This window comes from Diceros bicornis, chromosome 14 (genome assembly GCF_020826845.1).
Source record: "Diceros bicornis minor isolate mBicDic1 chromosome 14, mDicBic1.mat.cur, whole genome shotgun sequence".
In the NCBI taxonomy this organism is placed as follows: domain Eukaryota; kingdom Metazoa; phylum Chordata; class Mammalia; order Perissodactyla; family Rhinocerotidae; genus Diceros; species Diceros bicornis.
Window position 1 is genome coordinate 11542722 of NC_080753.1, and position 12366 is coordinate 11555087.

Consider the following 12366-nt stretch of genomic DNA (forward strand, 5'->3'; position numbering starts at 1 on the left):
TAGCCATTCTAACAGGTGTGAAGTGACATTTCATGGTTTTGATTTGCATTTCCCCGATCATTAGTGATGTTGAGCATCTTTTCGTGCACCTGTTGGACGTCTGTATGTCTTCTTTGAGAAAATGTCTATTCAGAATTGGTCTCTGCCCATTTATTAATTGGATTGTTTGTTTTTTTGCTATTGAGTTATATGAGTTCTTTATGTATTTTGTATATTAACCCCCATCAGATACATGATTTGCAAATATTTTCTCCCATTCCATAGATTGCCTTTTCATTTTGTTTATGGTTTGCTGTGAAGAAGCTTTTTAGTTTGATGTTGTCCCACTTGTTCATTTTTGCTTTTGTTGCCTTTGCTTTTTGTGTCAAGTCCAAAAAAATCAACTCCAAAACCAATGCCAACAATCTTATTGTCTATGTTTTCTTCAAAAAGTTTTATGGTTTCAGAAAACTTTTTTTAATAAAAGGGAACATTTAGAACCATTTTAAAGCCTGGTTGTAGGATATTGGTTACATAATTGTGGTTCATCAATAATTCTGAGTCTCAGAAGAATATGAAACCCTGTAAATTCAATTAAAAATAAAAAAGAAAACAGGTAATAAGAGAGTAGATAGACTTAAAAAGGTTTACTATCTGGAAGGTGGAAACCAAAATATTAACTGTGGCTATCTTTGGGTAGTGGAATTACATGTGAGATTTTCTTTGTATTTTTCTAGTTGTCTTTACAAGTCATGTATTGAATTTTAATCAGAATAAAGTTATTAACTTGGAAAGCTAAATTAAAATAATATTCATTTAATGAACTCTGTAGTTAAATGCTATTAATTTCTTTGGGAACTTATTGCTTAGGTTTAAAAAATATGTCAGTCCTGAGGTAGTTTCAAGTGAGGTGTGACCTCTGGATGGTCATTTCTCAAGTGAACAAGAAGGGGGCTAACCTCTAGTGAACAACTGGAATAAAAACAATAGATTTCCTGAAATACTGCAAATTTATTTAGTCTGTGTCTGTGTGATACCCGAGAAAAGTCAGTTCTGTCAAATCAGACAATCCAGGAGCCAAACTCAATAAAATGTAAAAATCAGCCCCACGAGGTTTTCGACAGTTGTGAAATCTAACCTGAAATTTCCTTTATCGCCTTGTGTTTGACAATAGCCTAAGGAGATAGGAAAAAGAAAATAATTTGGCTGGATTATATATTTCTTTTTCAACACAAAAAGAGTCTGTTAAGTGATGTTTTTTCTTAAATGTTAGAATAAGCCTCATTGTACCTATTTTTCTTTCTTATTCATTAACTTTAAAGAGAAGGTTCTAGCTTTTACCTGCTATCAATACTCCTTAGGGGAAAAGATGCAAAATATGCTTAGGAAAAACCCAAAATATGTATAAAATAAAATCAGATCTTCTTACTATAGGCTTGAAGGCCCAGTGGAAATTAGTGCTTGCCAAGTTCCCCGAGCTCCTGTGCTCTGGTTATGCTGGCTGTCTCTCTGTTCCTTGAACACATCAAGCTCATTCCCACCCGGGACCCTTGCACCTGCTGCTCATTCTGCCTACACAGTTTTTAATCCGGGTTTTCCCATATTTGATTCTTTTTCGTCATTAAGGCTTACACCAAGAGACACCAATTTCAAGGATGTCTTTGTTGACCTGAGACCTTATCCAAAGCAGGCTGCCCACCCACCCCAGTCACTCTCAGTCATCATATTACTGGGTTTTATTGTTGTCCTAGCGTCAGTCACTACTTGGAATTAACTTATTTATTCATTCACGGCATGTCTCTCCTCAGTAGAATTTATATTCCATCTGAGCCTGCAGAGTTCATTCATCTTGTTCTCAATTGTATCCCCAATGCCTAGAATTGTGCCTAGCAATTAATAGACTATAAATGATATTTATTGAATGAATGAATGAATAATCTTCTCTGAACAAATCACATTTAAAGGTATCAATAATAAATATAAAATTTCACATGGGATATTGTATGAATGTAGATTATCTTTCCTAAAAATCATATTAATAATAACATTGATGCATAAGAAGGGAAAGAAGAAAAACAAATTGAACAATAAAAATTAACTTCATGAGTTAACACATTTTAAAAGATATTTTCCCAATTAAATTTTTTTCCATGACAATTTTCTTCTTGTTTAAACTTTTGGCATTTTCTCTGAGTACTATTCTCTCCTTGGACAAATTATTGAAAATCTATTTTAAAATACTGTGTGTGTGTGTGTGCATGTGCGTGCGTGCGCTGTTTTTAGCCTTCGTTTTCTGATAATACAACTGCTGGATTTGGACAGATGGGAGATTTCCTCTTTGCATTTCGGCCACATTCAGCCCTGATTTGTTATTGTTTGAAATTCTGAGAATGTTTTACACACGTTTACAAAAGAGAAACATTTGGCCTCTGATAAACGAATGACAAGCATGATATAAACGCTTGGGGAAGATCCTTGAGGATCTGTGCAGGAGACCTGCACATCTGTCTCCAGCTGTGCAGCTAGTCAGAACCCAAATGACTAATCCCAGTTTGGCCAAAGTCAGTAATTATTTTACTGTTGATCTGCAGATCAAAGGTTATTCCCAGGAAGTAAGGATAGGGCAATGGACTTTGTTATCTAAAACAGTGGAGATTTATGCAAGCTATCATTTGGTTCACGGCATGCCCATTAACCTGGTGCTAATGCATATGGATGACAGCAGAAATGTAAACAGCCTTGATGTAATATTAATTATAATTGGCTAAAAGTAAATTAATCTACTGGTTTTGAATCATCTTTGCCCTTTTGCCTGGCCTCACATCCTGACCCCAAATGTTAGGAAAATCTACAGCAACTACGTCACACTTTTAAAAGAAAGTGTGTAACTCTATGAATCCTTGTTACTATTCAAAACTTTTTGTGAACTCTCTCCTTATTAAAATCATTTTATGTTGAAATCCCTTACTTAAATAACTTCCACAGGTGAGGACAGTCTAATTCTACCTGTAAATTCATGAGAAATCTTTAAAATGTAAGTGTTCAATAATATTTTTTCATCAAGGAGCTATTTCTTGCAGTCAGTTTATGAGATGTACCTATATTTTCATTGTTTTCTAATATCAAGCCAGACCATCATGAAAGGGAATGCTTAAGTAAAAAATAATGAAGTAGTTTTCAAGGACCTGCTCCATCTGGGGCACATTTATAAACATATACATATACTATGTTATGCATATGTTAAACATACACATATACCATTAAAAATTATTTTAACCTTATCATATGTCATATACAAGAGGAAAATCATTTATGGTTAAGAACAAAATAGTTTAAATTTTAAGAGTGTATACTTTATATGTGTATAGCAAACTACTCAACTTTGATGGGAATGTTGGAGCCTATGTAAACATTGAAAAGGACATAAGGATTTGGGCACATACCATACCTAATAGGGACTTTTTTTCACTTTAATAAATTGTATTAATGCATTCATATTTTAGTTTGTCATCCTTGAGAAAACAGACAATTTATTTAAAAATTCCTTTTACACAGTAGTGAATATACTCCTAAGTGTGAATTTAAAATATCTATATTTAACCATCTTAGAAATAGTGCCAATAGTATTTATTTCTCATAAAATCTCTTATTGTAGTAAATTCTCCTTTGAAATAAAACACTCCCACAGTCAGCACTAATCTTGGTGTCTATAATATGTTCAATGTAACAACATGTAGAGTGGGTATCTCAGCATTGTAAGTGGCTAGATTTGTTATCTACTTAATATTATTAGAATTACAAAACTAATCTAAAACTCTTCTCCTCTCTATTAGTAATTTATCAATCTTTCTAACTTTATTTAAACTAAAAAGTCATTTATTGATGAAATAGGTAGGGAGGAAAGAAAGATGGCCATGTGGTTAATTCTCTCTCTGAGTTTACCATTTTAGCCATAACATTTGCTCCAAGAAAGGCTGAGATGTTACAGGGATTTCTAGCTACTTTCAGGCATTTTTGGCTTTTGTTTGGCAAAATGCTATCAGGTAAATGGACAGTTAAATATTTATTTTTCAAGAATTAATGACATTTAGATATATTTGGTATTTATTTTTCTTGGAGTTTTTTTTTTTTTTTTTAAGTTGAAGATACTGAAAATCATTTAAATGCTTGTTAATATTATGGGCTTTCAATTGTTGTGAAAGCTTGCGTGGTGCCATGAGTTCCTTCTCATTTTGCTTATGAGCAGTAAAATTATTAAAGATCCCAGATTTACAATCAGGGGTTTAAATTTTAATGGATAGCATTTATTTAAAAATTAGCATGCAGTCATGGAAACACCTTCTTTGACTGAATAGTCACAAATATATCTAGGCGGCCAGTCTCTCCTCACCATTCCTGTTCGTGTGACTTGTTACAGAGAATCTGAAATGTACTGGTCCTTTTCCAGACGGAGAAGCTTAGCAGCAGAGAGCTCAACTGAATGTAGCGTATATTCTGCAATCCAGAATCTGCTTCATAAACCTGCCTTTTGAATCCGGAAAAACCATGTTAGTCTCAAAAATACTTGAATTTGATTTTAAGATTTTAGTTGATTATATTTAAGAGTAAATGTTTTGTCTACAGCTGCTCTTCATTTGTTGGATTTCTCACTCCGTGTTCTCACCGTGGCTTATGTTTCACCTCAAGAGATGTGTTAGTGTCTCAGACATATTATTGTAAATGTTATCGAGAAGGTGCTCTTTGACAGTAAGTATACGGGACTATTCTCTTTTCCATAACTCTTTAACTCTCCAGGTAAAGGGGAGTTGAGGAGACATAGAGAGAGGTGATGGAGCTCACGGGGCTCCGTTATATTTTCCTCGGTATTTTGTGGATCATCACCACATGCCTGAGGAAACCAGCCACTAATCATGGGTGCATAGGTCCACACTTTTTCCAAAATGCCTATAATTGACTTCTTGAATCATGGAGTGAATCTGTATTACTTGGCCTATGAAGTAATCTGTCTATTCATGTTCAGGCCTTATATGTATTTGATATGGTTTACCAGGTACACTTTCTGGCTGCATTGAGAATATCATCTCCTCCCTCACTCCTTCTCTCACCCAAGAAAGAAATTGCAGGTGGTGAACCAGACTCATAAAAATGCAGCCCACTCTCATTGCCACCCTCCCCACTCATGTTTCTCTATCATATCTGGTACGTTTCCCTGAAATTCTGCATCTAGCTAATGTGCGACATTGCTTACTTCAAAGGATTTGTAGCTGAGGTCTCAAATACAGATCTAGTTTGGATCTGCCTATCAGTCTGTTAATGATGGCTAATTGCTATTGTGTGTTAGACACCATGTAGACTTTTAATATACCTTATTTCTTACAACTCAAGGTGGGTATTATTGTCCTTAGATAAGTAAATTGAGACCCCTAAATGATAAGTAAAGGACGAGAAAAGAATCTACATCTGCTATGATTCCAAATAAGTCCTTTATAAACTATACAATATGGTCCCTAGCAAAGTCAAAATGATGATTTTAGTACTTATTTCTGTAGTTATATTGGATTAGAAAATCTAGCCTGTTCTTCAGTGAATCTTTAGTTTTTTGTTTGTTTGTTTTGATGTAATTACTACTTTAAGATTGAGAACATTCCATGAAGGATACAACTTCCATGGGTGGCTATATTTTTCCTCAAGTCATTACAATATAAAATTTATTTATCTAAGCTTACACATGAATTTCATCTTCTTGGGAGGGACATTCTTCTTTTTTGAATAAAAATTTTGTTTTTATTTTTGTAGCCCTCATAGTGTCACTCATAGAAATTTGCGTATAACGGCACTCAATAAATTCAACAAATGTTTATACAACAAATAACAATTCCAGTTGACTTTACAAATAGGTCAAGTAGTTAGAAAACCATTTGACTTTTTTCAAAAAATATTTCTAATTGTTTACATAGAGCAAGTATATATGAACAGAAGATTCTCTCTATTATTTGTTCTATAATTCACAATTTTAAATCACTCTTCCTAGGACTTTTTTCTGTGAGGATTTCTTTGATTTTATCAAGTTCAATGAAATATGGAATCTTTTGTGAAAGTGTGGAAGTGTATTGCTTGAGAAAAGGTTTTGTGGGGGTAATGACAACAGGGAACAATTGATTTAGGTAGAAGCAAAGCTACATGAGAAAAAAATAATGCTTACCATGGAACTCATTGCCTAGTGTAACAATTTATTGAGTAGTATGAGGTGACATCCTAAAGACGTAAGGACATCTTATCTCCCCTCCTCCCACCACACACATACACACCTACAACCACAAATCTCCTTACCCAAACCATATACTGTAGTCCCCCTTTATCTGCAGGGGATAACTTCCAAACCCTCAGTGGGTGCCTGAAACCACAGATAGTACCGAATCTATATACACTGTTTTTTCCTATACATACATACCTATAATAAAGTTTAATTTATCAACTAGACACAGGAAGAGATTAACAATAATGACTAACAGTAAAATAGAACAATTATAATAATATATTGTGATAAAAGTTACTATAGATCTTAGCAACCTCAGCATACAAGTTTTTTTCTTTCCTTGTTATGGCAAGAGCTTTCACCTTTTCACTTAAAGGAAGCACTTTACAGTTTCTTTTTGGCGTATCTGAATTGCCAGTATGACTACTCTTGCACTTTGGGGCCATAATTAAGTACAACAAGGGTTACATAACACAAGCACTGCAATACCATGATCGTCCATCTGATAACCGGGAAGGCTACTAAGTGATTAACGGGCGGGTAACATATACAGCCTGGATACGCTGGACAAAGGGATGATTCACGTTCCTGGCGAGATGGAGCATGACTGCGGGAGATTTCATCATGCTGTTTAGAATGGTACACAGTTTAAAACTTGTGAATTGTTTATTTCTGGAATTTTTCATTTAATATTTTCAGACCACGGTTGACCGCGGGTAACTGAAACTGTGGAAAGTGAAACCGTCGATAAGGGGGAACTACTGTACATTACAGATTTTCCCAGGTACACATTTACTTGAGCTAATTAACTACTCTCGTGGGATACAGCCACACTCTCTTTTTCCATTCAAAATCCACTAAACATTTACTGAGTAACTACTGACGGGCGCTGTGCCAAATCCTGGGGATTCCACAACGAATGGCCGTAGCTCTCAAAGAGCTCGTGGTTCCACAGAAGAGACAGACCACTAAAAGATTATCACAAGATACTATTTTTAAAATGCTATGAGAGATGATAATGGGAGCATTTAGCAGGGGCATCTAACCGAGGATCATCATTCAGGGAAGACCTCTTGGAGGAAGCAGCATTTTTGCTGAATTTTGAACCTGAATAAATTGTTTATACTGCAGTGTTCAGTTGTTTTAAGTAGCCTCAGCAGAGAACGAAGCTTTAGTGAATAGGAATTTTAGTTAGAGGAAAGTGATATGAAATGCCTCCCCAGAGCATCTCTTAATCTCTCACACCACCTTCCTAGACCCAGATAACATCTCTCCTGCCTAGATACTGTACAAGCCTCCTGTCTGGTTATTTGATATCCACTTTGCTTCTTGATATCTGCTTTCCACACCGCAGTCAAGTACTAATCTGGCATATCTGTTCATGTACTTTCCTGCTTAAAAACCTTTCAATGACCTCCCAGTGTCCTTAAGGTACAGAGAAAACTTCTTCAAACAGCTAACAAGCCCTGTGATCTACTCCTTTCCCACCTCTCCAGCCTCACCTGGCACCACGCTCCAGTCATTTTCTGTGGTTGGCATACCTGCCCTTCCAATCCACTGTGTTTATCATTCCAGCGGATTGCTGGATTCAAAGCCCCCTTGGTCATCTACCTGCTCTTTATCCTTGGGCAAGTTGCCTAACTTCTCTGTGCTTCAGTTTCTCATCTGTAAAACGGGGATAATGATATCCCCATTTACCTCACAGTATGAAGATTATACAAGTAAATATGTAGAAAGGCACATAATAGGAACTAAGTGTTTAAACTATTATCATTTATTGAGAGCCTGTGATATGCAGGGAACTGTATTAGACATTTTGCATATTCTACTCATTGTTACATTTAATCTTCATTCAGTCTTTCCTTCCTTTACTAGGTCTATGAATGCGAAAATCTCCTATACATTGCACCCCTCCAAAAAAAAACAAAGCAAAAGAAAACAAAACAAAACAAAAATCAAATGGATTCCCAGACATTAGACAAAAAATTTACTTGACATTTTTTTCACTATCTAATTTTTTTTTTTTCTTTGGTGAGGAAGATTGTCCCTGAGCTAACATCTGTGCCACTCTTCCTCTATTTTGCATGTAGGACGGTGCCACAGCATGGCTGACGAGCAGTGTGTAGGTTTGCGCCCGGGATCTGAACCCATGAACCCTGGGCCGCCAAAGTGCAGCACGTGAACTTAACCATTATGCCTCTGGTCCAGTCCCACCATCTAATCTTTTACATCACGTACATAGTCTAAAGGTAGATAAAATCACAAGTTTTTAATACCATAGGCTTCTGGCTCCAAAAGAGTTGTCAGATCAAGATTGGCAATGGTTCCAGACAAGTTTAAAGAATGTTCTCGAATAATTGCCAGCACTTCCTTCCAGAAATGTGTTAAGTACTTTTCAAATGGATAGTCACTATTATCCCCAAACTTCATAGTATGGAACTTATTTGGACTTCCGCCTGGACTAATGTTTACCTACATTTCTGAAAAATTTGCACAGTTTCCTAGTTAAGTATCAGGGAATCTGAAAAATACTATCTCCTTTTTAAATTTAAAAAAAGGCTTAGTTATAAACCCAATCTACCTACTGAAAAGAATCCTGAGGCTTATGTGCAGTTGTGAGTTTGAGTTGAACACTTGCTAGACAAATGCATTTATGCCTGGGATGAAGCATAAAGGCAAATTTCAAACAAGCAGAGCATCCTAAGAATGGAAAAATTAAATAATTGTGGCGAAACTCAGCCTTAATTTAGGCTAATTTCAAAGGAGACTAAAACCATCCTTAAGAAACCTTACCAATCAGCACATAAGTGAGTTAGCAATCATATGATGATTTTGTCTGTGTGTGTGAGTATATGTGTGTAGTTATGAAGTGAGCTTGACAACTACCTATAAGATTCTGGGAAATAAAAGCACGCATATCCATCTTGGTGCCTCTGACTTCCTCTTGCAGCTTAACTGAACCCAGCAGTGCAGGTGTTTCCCTGCATTACTTACTACTTACACTGTAGTAGGCCATAAATCCTGGGAGCACTTCCTCACTCTTTCTCCCATTTGCATCACATCGTCCCACTTCTCCCAATCTTACTCTCCCCCTTGCCTGCCTTTGCCTCATTCCTTTACCTGGTTTCAGTAAAATTCTTCTTGCTGACTTAATGGGTAGAAGGCATTGATTAATCTCTTTAAAAACATAGAATTCTCAAAGTAAGAAGCATGAATTTGGCTCTGTCACTGCTGTTGAACAGAACAGTAGTGTATGCGGTTTGACATTAAGGCAATGCTGTGGGGATATGGAATAGGCTAGTGGAAGGAGTTATGAATGTAGACCTATATCTAAATTTCAGAAAGGTCTTACCGCAAGTGCTTTAATCATGCCACTTTTCAAAAGAATCAGTGTATGTTTCTTCTCTCTATAAAGAAGATGGGTAATTCACAGGTGTTATGTTTTCCAACTCCTTTGAACATGGTAGTGAATGGCTTTTCTAATGCTATACATTTTGTGGTAGGACTTCATACATTCTACATAAAGCACGATAAATAGACCTTTAAAAGGCTGGAAAAAATGTGGAGAAAGTTTCTTTCTATTACTCCTTTTATAACATGAAAAAGCTTGTTTCCTATTTTGTGAGCTTTTTACCACCATCAGGCTCAGGCAACCATTGCAAAATTTTAAGACTAGGATGCCAACGTTCCTTTTCTTTTCTTTGTTTTTAAAATCTAGACTGTATTCCTGTTCTTGAACACATTGAAAATATTTCAACTAATGAGAACAAATAACACTGTGTTAAATTGAATTTTATTTACTTATGTGGAAATGAGTTACATGGAAGCGTACTACAAAAATACTTAAAGAATGTTGTTTAAAAGATAACAGATCATCTGTTTAATAGATCAAAAACCTTAGTAATGAGGAGTAAAATACTGCTCAAATGGATAGAAAATATTAAGTCCCTGTGAAAGAGATTCTGAATTTATTGAGGCTAAACCAAGTCAGGTGTTATAATAAGAAAAGACCAAGAATTTTGGATATATTGTTTATGGTAGTTTCTAAAATAAGTAACCTTTGAGGTTCTCATTTTATGAATAAGAATGCCTATTGTCTTCTAATATAATTTCACAAGATTTTTTAGATTTATGAAAACTATAAAAATAACTTTAAAAAGTAGTGATTTTGGTTAGGTGTTAATATCAGAATGGAATTGTAGAGAGAGGGCTATATCAAGGGCAAGGGAAATAGATACTAGACAAATTGAAGAAGGAAATAATTTAAATGTTCTAGCTTTAGAAAGAAGGCTTTCATAAAAAATGAATATCATCCACCAAAAGATAGCATTTCCAGGTCATACAAATATTTCTAGGTTAAATGATGGATCCTAAGTATCTTTAAATCAAATTAGTTTCACTGTTGTAAAGGAAAAGCTAATTTGTCATCTCCATCATTGCACAGAGGCAGGAACAGCCTAATGTGAAAGCTGAACAAGCAATTTCAAATACTTGACATAACATTAATATAATTTATATCTTTTTGTTAAGCATTACCCTCTTTAGAAACTGTCCTTAAAGTCATAAATAATCCTGGAGAGTCCTTGATAAGGAAGGGATCCTGGAGCAATATGAGGGATTCTGAAATGGAGAAGTCCTCTGAAGGGGACCATGGGAGTTCCAAGCAGACTTTTCATTTGTCCCAGAAGTTTTTACTAGGGTCTCCTCTGCTGGTAGACATGGGGATTCAGGAGCTGGTAGTGATCCTGACTGGGTGTGACATTTTATAATTTCTGTGCCTACTGAGTAGGAGAAGGTAGTACATCCATATATCCCTTGAATTATAATAATAAAATAAAAAGCCAATGTCTGCTAAACAGAATGTTTATTGATTTATTGTTTCCAAATCGAAAATATGGAATTAAAGAGTTTAGAAGTCATTTTTGGATTAGAAGACACTTTGGAAATAACCAAGCTAAGGAAACTTTGAGCACTGGTAGGAAGAAAGATATTTTTATCATGGAAACGTTCAGAGCTTCATGGCTTTTAACTGGGGTAATAATAAACATACAGTTGTGATGGTTTGGTCCTAATTCAATAGTTGAAATGGAAAACAGAAAAAATAGCTCAAGTTCCAGAGTTGGGATGTTTCAGTTTGTAAAATGCCCTAATACCACGTAGGTATGAAAACCAATACTCTCATTATGTCTTATGTGGAAATGAAGTTCTCATGAGCTAATTTTACTCAAGAGCAGAGCACAATTTTCCAGTGATTATCATCAACCGTCCATCCATTGTGTTTCCTTCACCACCTGAGATGTACAGATAGCAGGTATAATCACAGTAAACTGTTTCCTGGCAGTTTTATCCCTACATCTTTTAACATAATAGCAGTTTCTTTTCTTCTTTTGAAACTGGTAAGCTTTCTCTATTGTGTCTTGCAGGAAAGAGGTGAGGTCTTATGCTGACTTATTTCTTTGTGTAGTTTAAATTTTTTGTAATGCTTCCTCTCTGCCATAAAATCATTTTCAAATAATTTCAATGCTGCTTTATGTAGATTTGAATCAAGAAACAGGGATCAAATGCTTGTTTTTTTATTTCACACATTTGGCGATTCAAGGGTAAGTATATTTTTAGCTGGACTTTCTAAATTCTGAGTCTTATTATGCTTTGGGAAATGGAAAAGAAACTTGCATTGGCATTCTACATGGTGTAATTTGGATCCTTGATATTCTGGCTTCAATTCACATGCTAAGGATTTGGCAGAGTGAGGCCAAGACCATTATAAATAGACCCCTGGCTTCTGAAATACTGGGAGCATTATATTCATAATGCAAGGAAGCTTAAAAACATTGCTTTCATTATAATTAGAGCTGCTATAACAATCCTGCAGATGTACTGTTTATATATGGATTTATTTTCCCCAATATTTCTTTGTAAAAGACTTACATTTTTATTTTGTAGATGGCTGAAAAAAAATGGTTAAAGGAAATCAAGATGCGCTGATGCCAGAAAGATGTGTAAGCAATGAAATACGATGACTTAAAAAGTAGGCTTTGTTCCTACATCATCCGGGCTTACCACTTACACGATTCACATACATTGGATACCTGCCATATTTCTACTTTCCAGTAGGAAGAACTGGCCCAGAA